Consider the following 11,654-nt stretch of genomic DNA (forward strand, 5'->3'; position numbering starts at 1 on the left):
TTAAATGGTATTTCATTTTCATATTAGAATGTTTATTATTTCAGTCTATTTACATTTTACTTAAGCTTATGAATGTTTTATTTGAAATGTATTAAATACTTTATTTTACTGATCTCAAGTACTTAAACTATGGTGTTTATGTAAAAATAAGCACCAAAATATACTGAAAATTTACTCCAGTATTTAAGTGAGCCTTTACTTTGGCACTGGAGGCCCTTCTAATCAGTCTCCCCGCCACTAACACATCCCTGGGAGAGACAAGTCTATCTAGGTTTGCTTTTCCAAATAGAGCGAGGATCGGCTGAGGGTAGACCTTTGCCCGAGGCCCTTCTCCTGTTTCTATCTGTAGCGTTTACATTGAACCAGCACAACTGGTACAATGGAATCTGAAAGCAAATTCATTTTTGACTCCCACTCTCTCTTTAAATCTGCACCCAGGGCTATCTCTCCCTTACCCCGAGGCAAGACAAAGCATGTTTCTCAGAGGTAATAAAAGTGCTCCGTCATTTTCTAAGTGGCATAATAAAGTGGCGATGAGGAATTAGAATGGCAGCCTAGGTAAGAATTACAACTTCAGCCTTAATTGGGCGTTGGAGTTCCTCCTCTCTCTCCTCCAGCCCGGGCGGCCACAGGCTGGACGGGTGAGATGTGACGGTGGAAGGAGATGAGTTCTCGGCTGCTTCTCTCTGGCCTCCTCTCCTGCCCCTTCTCATTCCATTTTACAAACTGTTTCTGATCCCTGCAGGGTCTGGCGTTCTGGGAAGGAGATTAGCAAAGGGGCGTCAAGGAGGGGAATTACAGTAGCAAAATTCGTAGTTGATTGGTGCTCTGTGGGTGACCAAGCGGATGACCTCTGGACCTTCCAGACTCTAAAGCAGCAGTTCTCAACCTGTGGGTCGCGACCCCTTTGGGGGTCGAACGACCCTTTCACAGGGGTCGCCTAAGACCATCGGAAAACACATATATAATTACATATTGTTTTTGTGATGAATCACTATGCTTTCATTATGTTCAATTTGTAACAATGAAAATACATCCTGCATATCAGATATTTACATGACGATGCATAACAGTAGCAACATTACGGTTATGAAGTAGCAACGAAAATAATGTTATGGTTGGGGGTCACCACACCATGAGGAACTGTACTAAAGGGTCGCGGCATTAGGAAGGTTGGGAACCACTGCTCTAAAGCCTGTTGCTCCCTCGAGGGGCTTTCATGGGTTCCTGGGAGACCATGCCTCCCCCCCCCCCCCCCCCCCCCCGCGCTTCGTCCTGCAGCACTAGGTGTCCAGCAGCAGTTGATCTCCAGCTCTCTTCGGTCGGTCGAGGCCCCTCGCCCTTGCAAGAGGTCATTCTGAACAGAGGCTGAACCACACCTTGCCAACTCCCTTATCTCCAGGGACCGCATCGGGCCCAGGGGGAACACCGTTTGCCCAGGCAAACGCTGGGCGTGCAGCTTGCCCACACCTCCGCCCTCTGCTGCAGTCCTGTGTCCCTCACACTGTCGGAGATACAGTTAAGCTCTGCAGACGGTCCCACCAAAGTCTGTGTTTTGGTTTGAGGTGAGGAATAGGTATCCTTCTGAGGAGGGTAGAATTCTCTGTGCCCAATAGTTCTCTCCAAAGACATTCTTTTCCAGAAGCTTCCTCCTCCAATTCAGCATCTCTTTGTGCCATCAATGTGGGTGACAATGCAAGAGTCGCCTGCCTCTTCCTCCTCCCATTTCCCGACCTACATTGAAAGTGTTTGCATTTCGGTCCAACTCATCCCTCTGAAATGTGCCTCAGCTGAAGCTTTCATCTCAACATCTTGTTACCATCCCTAAAGCCCATTCTCATGCTCCACCTCCACAAACTCTCCCCCATCATGCCCAAGGCCATCACCTTTTACTTCACTGAGCTCTGCTGGTCATTATGCCATTCACATGGCACGTATTTCTGCATTGTGTTGCAGTTATTTAAGTATACCCATTTCCACCAAAAACGCGGGTACATGTTTCAAAGGTAAAGACTATGCATCTTCATTTTCATCTCACCAAAGCTTTACACATGGTATGGATATAATAATTATTATATTCAAAATACGGGTTGCTCAATATTGCCATGTATTATAAAGTCTTGGAAAGTGGACAATCTCTTCAGTTCAACCTGCATCCCTTGCCTGTGTGCTGAGTTTCAAGCACGGTGCCTCGTTGCGGATATGGGGTCAGACAAGACAGAGGCCTGTCTAGGAGAACCCGTAATCACCAGAGGAAGCTGGAATATTGCCCCCAAATCACACGAGCCCACAGTCAAGGTGTGATCTACTCTGTGCTCAAGAGGGAGGAGTTAACTCTAACCAGGGGCTCAGAGAAGTCTTCATAAACTTGGAACTACGTGAATTAAAAAGTAATTTATAACTTACATAAAATAAAATTCACTCTCTTAAAGTATACAATTAAGTAATTTTTAGCATATTTCACAAGATGTGCCACGACCACCATTATGTAATTCCGGAACATATTCATCATCCCAAAGAAAACCTCATACTCATTAGCAGTCATTCTCCATTCCTCCCTCCCCCAGCCCCTGACGACCACCACCTCGCACCCTACCCAGAGGTTACTCCTGGTGTCCCTGTGGGGGAAGTGAGGCTTAATTAGAGTGGCACACATTTGCTACCAAAGGAAGCCTTTCTCTCTGTGTTTTAATGGTGAAGATACCAATTGCATTTTATTTTCCATCATATAAAACTGTCGGAGTACCCAATTCAGATAGGATGTGAGAATTTGCCTCTCAGAGAGGGTACCTCTGATTGCCACCAGGGGGCACTTACTGTCGATTCTGGGCCAAGTGCCGTTCCTAGGGGAATTGCAAGACCTGTTTCTGTGACCAGCCAGCTGTCAGATTCACAAAAAGCTCCTGTTGCTCGGTTTGCTGGTTCTAGAGAATAGCTGAAGAGTGTTTCCTTGGCCAGATGGGAGAGGAGGAGAGCAGGGGGAGGGTTTCCTGCCCCCCTCCTCTCCCAGCACCTCTCTCTTCCCTTCCCAACAGGCCTGTCCTTAGGGCAGCAGGCCCTGCAGCGGGTGGAGGAAGAGGGGTGTCATCTGCCTTCAGAAGCAATACTTGGGCACAACGCTGCTTCCAACTGGCCACGTTTGGGGGCGTAGATTAACCATGGAGGGGTTGTGAGAACTCCCCACTCAGAACACAAAGGAAGAAGAACATGGAGATGCAAAGATTTATGAGGGAGAGAAGACTCACATAAGAAAAGGAAATTAGAAACCAAGCAAGCAGAATATTCAAAAGACAGCCACACACCACACATACTAATGAAGTTTCCATGACTCCCTTTGGCTCAGGTCTCTCTCCTGAATAATTTACATCAGCTCTCCCTCCCTCTGCACAGGTGGGAGGGGGGTGGGGCTGCACATTTCCTCACGGCTCCTTCCACCGCCTCCGAGAGGAGGTCGGGGTGTCCAGAAGGCTTTCCTTTGGGCGTCCAGATGGAGAAACAGGCTTGAGCGCCTGCCATTTGCATAAGGTAACGGAGTGAGACGATGGCAGTTCTGGGACTAGTGGGCAGTGCCATATGGATAGTGCCAAGGTCCCTCAGGCATCTCAAGAGTCTGGGGTGGGGCCGAGGAGTGTAGGCAAGTGTCCGTGGATGAAAGGACTTTGAAATGGAGGCAGGCGCTCAGACCATGCTGGGTTCCTTTGGAAAACGATGCCACAGAGACCTCATCTCGGGTTGGGTCTTGTTCAGTTGAGTTAGGGCATGGGGCGGGGGCATGTCCATGGCGTTCTCTCTCTGCTTCCATCCCCCTAGCCCAGGGCCATTCCCCTCCACACCTGGACTTGTGGCTGGTTTTCCCTGCCTACACCCTCTCCTTCCAGCTGGGACCGTGCACACCGCTGCCAGAAACATCTTCCCAGGATAGCGCTTCTACCGTGTCCCTCCGCAGATAGAAAACCTTCTTGGTGGAATTCACATCAGTCCCGTAGACATGTTTTGTTTTGACCACGTGATGTTTTGAAAATTTTAAAAAATATATATGTTTTTATTGATTTCAGAGAGGAAGGAAGAGGAAGAGATAGAACATCGATGATGAGAGAGAATCATTGATTGGCTGCCTCCTGCACGCCCCCTACTGGGAATCGAGCCCACAACCCGGACATGTGCCCTGACTTGGAATTGGACCCGTGACCTCTTGGTTCATAGGTTGATGCTCAACCACGAAGCCACCCTGGCTGGGCTGAAATATTTTGAATTCATTTCTAAGATTGAAAAAGAAGATTTTAGATAAAAATCTGAATTTTGAGCTTTTTTGGGGGGAATTAGCGTATTTGGCGACTCTATACCTGCATTCCCACGGGAGCAGAGTGGCATCACTGTCTTCATGTTCTCCAGGCACCGCAGTCCCCGTCGCTCTCCTGTCCACACACCTCCCAGCTTCACTGGTCAGGTTGACCTGCTTGGCTCCTCTGGATGAGTTTATGATTCCTGTTCGATGGCAAACCCTGGTCCATAGCAAAGGGTCCCCCAAATCCGGCTCCACATCGGCATCACTGAAGGGGCCTCAGCCTCCGGGTCTTCTTGCCCAGTGATGATAACTCCACGTCTGGGATTAAAAACAAACACATACTACAAGTGACATTGCTTTTTAGCCAGGCGATAGCACTAAGAATGGAAAGGAGGCATCAATTATAAAGAGATTTTTAAACTGTATTATAAAAGCAACACAGTTTCGTAATTTGGTTATGGGGAGTGAGGGAGAAAAAGAAGACGAGGATGGCTCCAAGGGTTATGGCTGAGTAACTGGGTAGACAGTGGCTATGTTTACTAAGGTTTTACTAAGCCGTGGAGGAGGAGTGGAGTCGGGGAGACCATCCAGATGGAGATATGCTGAAAGCAGTTGGATCTCTAGACTCCCAGGCTCGGGGGCAAGGCCTGGGCTGGGGGTAGTTTGCAGAGCCGCCAGCCCTGAGGTGGTTGACGGAGGCATGAGAGTGAAGCGATGCTGAGGGCGGGGCTGTGGTCTGAGAAGAGAACAGGGCCCAGGTCAGAACACTGGGGAGCCCCAGGCAGAAGGGTAGTGGGCAGCAGCATGAGAAGAGGCGATCTCAGTGGTGTGACCAGTATCAGGAGAAACAGGTCTCAGAAGCCCAGGTAGAAGAGAGCTTCTAGAAGGGAGTGGCCAGAGAGGTCACGTAGGATGGGGTCTGAAGAAAATCTATGTGATTGGGAAATTGGAAGGCGGTCACTGTTTTGTTTTCAGAGTGCACTATATTGGAGGGATGGAGGCAGAAGCCTTCTTGCTGTGCATTGACATGTAAATGAGGGAAGAGTGGAAATGTGCTACTTGCCAAGTGTTCTTTGGAGAACTTAGAAGAAGAAGAGGAGATGGAGTAGTCAGAGGAGCTGCAGAGCTGAAGAGCGTGTCCTTCTCTTTCTTCAGGTGGAAGAGGCCTGAGCATTGACATGTTGCCGAGGGCCGTGGAGAGGAGAGGCTGGACTTGAATGAGAGGGAGAAGGAGCGTGGTGCAGAGCCCAGAGGACAGTCCCAGGTGGGATGAAGAGCACATGGGCAGCTCTGGGACTGGGAAAAGGGTCTGGAGAAAGGAGGAGAGAGAAGGAGGTATCAGGTAAGAAAAAATGGGAAGTTGGAATTCATGTCTGATTGCTTCAAATTTCTTTGACATCCAAGGCAAGGCAGGCGGCTGGAGGAGAGGGTGTGTGGGGGGAGGTGGAATCGGTGGTGTGGGAAGTGCTCATCTTAGGGTGCTGAGTAGCTGCTCCTTATGCCTGCTCTTCCTAGGGTCCTTAGAGTGACCTTTACTTCATTTTAAAAAGTTATATAACCCATTTTAAGTGTATAATTCAATCATTTTAGTACATTTTTAGAGCTGTACAACCATCATCACAATCCAATTTTATCAAAATTTTAACACCTCATTTCATGCCCACTCTCACCCCCAGGCAACCACGACTCTACTTTCTGTCTCTATGGATGTGTCCATTCTGGACCTTTCATATGAATGGAATCATACAGCATATGCTCTTGTGTCTCTTCTTTCACAGCGTATTTTTAAAGTTCATCCATGTTGAGCAAATTTCAGTACTTTATTCCTTTTGATAGCTGAATAATAGTCTACTGTATGGCTATATCCCCTTTATTTGCCCACAAGTTGATGGATATGTAAGTTGTTTCAAGTTTTTGGCCCTTATGAAGAATCTGCTCTGAATATTCTTGCACATGGCTTTGTGTCGACATGTTTTATTTCTCTTGTGTAAATACCTAGGAGTGGAATCACTGAGTGATACAGTAAGATTTTGTTTCACTTTTTAAGAAACCGACATACTGTTTTCCACTTAACGTTCTCACTAGCACTGTATGAGGGTTCCAGTTTTGAAATTACCAAATCTATCAGCTATATAACTAAAGCTAAAAATGTTTAACTTCTTGAGTTCCTCATCAGTTTCTCCATACTTGATATTGTCTGTCTTTTTTGTTATAAACATCCTAGAGGGTGTGAAGTGACGTCTCATTGTGGTATTTATTTACATTTCCCGAATGACTTACGGTGTTGAGCATCTTTCATGCGCTTTTTCACCAGCCACATATCTTCTCCGGTGAATTATCTAGTCCAATCCTTTGCCCATTCAAAAAAAAAAATGAGCTGTTTGTCTTCCTATCACTGAGTTGTGAGAGTTCCTCTTTACCTTTTATTAGACAATTCCTTATTATTCCAATCCCTATTAGAGATAATTCTTTATATTAAGTTTCCTCTCCTCCAATTACTGTGACATCTCTGTTTATTATACTCTGACGTATACAGGAGGCACTAATATTTGTTCTCTGGTAAGCCTGCAGGGAATACCAGAATAGAAATAAGAAAAAGAGAAAGCTTTAGAGCTAGACATACTTGCCTTTGGATCTCAGTTTTGCCACTTACTTCTATGCGGCCTTAGACAAGGGATTGAAACTTTCTGAACTTACATGTTATCATCTTTAGACTAGGAAAATAGTACCCACCTCACAAGATTTTCTTAAAGACGCACATTCTACTTACTATATATGGAGACACAGTCTTAGACTAAAATGATCACATTGACATTTAAAAAGCATAAATGACAACATATCACAAGCAGCACTTACGCCAAATAGCTCATCACAGAGATTGGCACTTAGTAGCAACTGAATAAATGATAGCCAACATCAACAGTAATACGTGGTCAAGAGCTGAAGGTACATCTTAGGGTGTTCAGAGGTGACAATACTATTCAGTCAAGGTATATATATATTTTTAAATATATTTTATTGATTTTTTACAGAGAGGAAGGGAGAGGGATAGAGAGCTAGAAACATCAATGAGAGAGAAACATCGATCAGCTGCCTCCTGCACACCCCCCACTGGGCATGTGCCCGCAACCAAGGTACATGCCCTTGACTGGAATCGAACCTGGGACCCTTCAGTCCACAGGCTGATGCTCTATCCACTGAGCCAAACCAGTCAGGGCAAGTCAAGGTATATTTAATGAAAAGGTCTTTATTGTTATTGAGTAAAAAGTGTTCTGACCTGGCACCTGAGCACTGCTGTGGTAAAGAGATGTCACAGGTAGAGAGAGGCTGCACCTTGGGAGTTCATCAAGAATTTGGAGTCTGGTCTTCAGGTTCGAGGGCCCATTTTACCAGCACCCCAGAGCGTCTAAGTTTCAGAAGGCTGACTCATGTCAACTGAACTCACACAGTTATTTTAGTCGTTAGGATAACTGCAGTGACTCACTTTTTCAGGGATTGGACCATTCCTCAGCCACTAACTGCTATGAAGGTTAAAAAATGATTAGGTATTTTCACATTCAACTTACTATATATGGACACACAGTCTTAGACTAAAATGATCACATTGACATTTAAAAAGCATAAATGACAACATATCACAAGCAGCACTTACGCCAAAAATTATTTAGGTTACCACTATGCTTGGACATTTTCACATATTCATTCACATTTTTAAATATGTTTTTAAAATTAATTTCAGAGAGTGGGAGAGAGAAACATTAATGATGAGAGAGCATCATTGATCGGCTGCCTCCTGCACACCCCACACTGGAGATTGAGCCCACAATCTGGGCATGTGCCCTCACCGAGAATCGAACCGAACCATGACCTCCTGGTTCATAGGTTGACACCTAACCACTGAGCAATACTGGCCAGGCTTCATTCACATTTTGCTGTCTTAAAGAATGTTAAAACCAAAATTAGAAATAGACACAATGAAGGAGCCATAAAGGAGTAAGAGTGTATCCGAATGCCGCTGGAGAACGGCCAGCTGGGAGCTGCGCAGCGGCTGCGCTCTGGGGTGGGGAAGCCGGAGTGTGTTTGCGATACCCTCCCTCTTGTTCTGAGAGGGCCTCTGTAGTGACTGCTTCGATCATGTAGGTGTAAAGTAAGTAGCCACTTGCTCTGCGGAAGCCACTTGCTCTTGCTCCGCACAGGCTAAGTGCTATTTGGAGGGATTCCCTGGAGTGGACCTATTGCCTGCAGTATTAGGACGTTGCCTTCTGAAGCTGTGTGTGCCTGAAAGGCATGGACGGGGATTTGGCTCAAGCAGTTGGACTCTTAGGACCAGGAGACCAGGTTATGGCAGGGGTGGCACATAAGCCTGATTGTCTCTTTGAGAACCAACTGGAGAGGACATGGACTAGGTGGTTCGGGTGCCACATGGGTTTATTAAGTACAAAACAGGCCATTTTTGTCATAAATAGGGACCACAATGAACCCTGTAAGACAAGCATGTCAAACTCAAAGGCTAACACGGGCCAAATAAATGAGGCATGCGGCCCGTGGGCCGCGAGTTTGACATGCTTGCTGTAAGAGGATAGAAGACAACAGATGTGCCATCTACAGAGGCAGGGACATGAGGTGGGCTCTGAACTGAAGGGAGGAAGAACTCGGGTCTAGTGGAAATGGGGCCTCGGTTCTGGGCACGGAGATGCAATGGCATTTGTCAGCTCCTCTCTTGGTTGTATGTCTCCATCTCAAGGGCATTTATTACACAGTCAGGCCAGTGTTAGTCATGTCTGAGTTAAGGAGCATGGTTGTGTCCATACTTAAGGCACAGTGTGTGGGGAAAATAGAGGCGGAGGGCAGGCAGTAAGAACAGGACCACAGTTGTTTAATGATTAGTCACCTTATAGATGAGAGGGTTTCTTACCGACCCTGGGAAAGGGGAGGATGAGCTACAAGGGAGGAAACAGGGCTGTGAAAAGATGAGACGCCGTGGGGCCAAGATGGGTCCATCGCTCAGGAAAGTAAATACGTTTTGAGAACAAACCCAGGACAGGACAGGCTTTGATGGGGTTGCTGGGCCTGGACCCTGACCCCCTTCGGGAGTTTGCGTCGGAAATACTGATCACTCTGCGGTCCCAGGAACGGGCTGAGCCGGGTTTTCACACCATAGAACATGAGCCGCCTTATCATCGGACTTCAGGATCCTGGCAGGAGACTGTGGACCACGGACCCTGCAGCCCTTATCCCGCCCCTCCCGCTTGCACGCGGCCCTTCCTCCTCGCCCACATGGAACCAGCCGGCCAGTAGGAGAGGGAGAGCGAATTTACAGGATGATCGCTGCTCTCCACGCTGCCGGCAGGATGGGAATAAACGCTCACGTATGATTCAACCCTGTCTCTGCTCAATTTGGCTCAGTAGTGACAGGCGGCCTGGACCCATTTTGTGTGTGGTTTCAGGGTGAGCTGTTATTCCTGGAGAATGAAGTTACAAGATGACAAGAGGTAGAGAAGAATAGAAGGCAAACCCTACGCTCCATCTGAGGGTCCATGTGGCAGTCAGTTAAAGCCATGGCAGGATCCAAGCTGTTTCTGTGAAAGTGCGTGTGTGCGAGAGAGAGAGAGAGAGAGAGAGAGAGAGAGAGGAGGGTAAGGGGTAGGAGGTAGGAGGAAGCTGGAACAGTCTTTTTTTCCCTCCTTACTCAACTTCAGAAAATAAATCTCTTAATAGCCCTATTTCTCAGTTCTCTTGCAATTTAATTTGAGGGCTTTGGTAACACACAATTGTTAGCACAATAAGGTTTTCTTTCCTTTTTTTTCTTAAATAAACAGAAGCTTTGTGTTTAAATGAAAATCACATACAGACGGAATTTAACTTTTTAAAAAATCTCTTTATTGTAGAACAATTCTCAAACAGGAGTGGGAACCCCCCCCCCACCCCTTCCCTTTCTTCACCAGCCTTCCTGAGTGTCGCCGAAGGGGACTGGGAGGTGACTCATGGCATTGCGGGGAAATCTGCAGGCCGTTTACCTCACACTGAGTGGGTGTGACTAGGTGCCCAGAGATGATGGAAAAGGAGGCAGGCACAGGAGCTGGAGCAGGAAGATCACTGGGGGACTTTGCCGATGCAGTCGGAGTGGAGAGGGGTGCAGTGGGAGGGATGCACACAGGGAGTGAGAAAGTAGACGTGGTTTTGGTAGACGCTTAGCTAAGATGGGGCGCCTTGTAGGGTAGCAGGAGTGCAGGATGAAAGGAGGGGCAGTTACATGATAGCCACCAGCCTCTTAGGGTTGGTGTGAGGAGGAAATGAGGTCTTACATGCAGAGCACACACTTGACTAGTAGGTGGAGCAGCCAGAGGCAAATTCTCATCCTTGGGTGTCAATCCCAAACTCATGCTTTTCTTTTTTAAAATATATTTTTATTTATTTCAGAGCGGAAGGGAGAGGGAGGGAGGGAGGGAGAGATAGAAACGTCAATGATGAGAGAGAATCATGGAACAGCTGCCTCCTGCACGTCCCACACTGGGGATCGAGCCTGCAACCTGGACATGTGCCCTTGACCGGACTCGAGCCCGGGACCCTTCAGTTCACAGGCTGATGGCTCTATCCACTGAGCCAAACCGGCCAGGGCCCGAGCTCATTCTTTTGCATCAGGAAGGCCCGAGGGAAGGTTTCCACACTCGGAGAACTTTTGGAAAATGGTGAGAAGTAAGAGAGATTGGGAGGGCCACCTGAGGCCACTCAAGGTCTCATTGCTCTTTCAGACAAAACAGGCTCTGAGCTCCCTGTTGTGACGGAGTCTCCCCTCCGCTCACCCGCTCTCCCAACATGGCCCTTGGCCTGACTTCTTTAAGGAGGAGAATGCCCCCTAGAGCAGGGCGGAGGGTACACCTGATGCCTGACAGCCCCAGGTGTCCCTGCTCTCCGCCCCCCACATGGCAGGCGGGGCGCTCTGCCTCTGGGAGGGACTGGGACTGCTGAGGGGGCTGAGCTCTGGCCACTGCAGGCTTGTTGGCTGCCCCGCCAGCAGGGAGGAAGGGCTCTTCTCCAGGATGAGAATTTGGGGAAGCTCCCGGGCACTGGCCCAGTGGACTGTGAGCCACACTGGCTGAAGGGAGCAGCAGATAACATTCAGTCCCTGAGCTGGAGACCATCTCAGATGAGGTCAAAATAGCATATTTATGCTAAAAGTTTAAAAATGCCATTCATGCCCAGCCAGCATGGCTCAGTGGTTGAGTGTTGACCTATGAACCAGGAGGTCACGGTTTGATTCCTGGTCAGGGCACATGCCCGGGTTGCAAGCTTGATCCCCAGTAGGGGGTGTGCAGGAGGCAGCCGATCAATGATTCTCCCTGATCATTGATGTTTCTCTCTCTCTCTC

At 47.8% G+C, this 11,654-nt stretch overlaps 1 long non-coding RNA gene across 1 annotated transcript; it reads right to left on the reverse strand.

The window, feature by feature from the left end:
• Positions 1-249: 249 nt before the first annotated feature.
• On the reverse strand, positions 250-7,705 carry LOC132220638 (uncharacterized). The gene is made up of 3 exons (XR_009449831.1): positions 7,563-7,705; positions 4,344-4,603; positions 250-756 (listed from the first exon to the last, which is right to left on the reverse strand). It is a non-coding gene; the product is annotated as an uncharacterized LOC132220638 (long non-coding RNA).
• Between the last annotated feature and the right edge of the window lie 3,949 nt (positions 7,706-11,654).

Source organism: Myotis daubentonii, chromosome 18, assembly GCF_963259705.1.
Source record: "Myotis daubentonii chromosome 18, mMyoDau2.1, whole genome shotgun sequence".
NCBI classification, from domain to species: Eukaryota; Metazoa; Chordata; class Mammalia; order Chiroptera; family Vespertilionidae; genus Myotis; species Myotis daubentonii.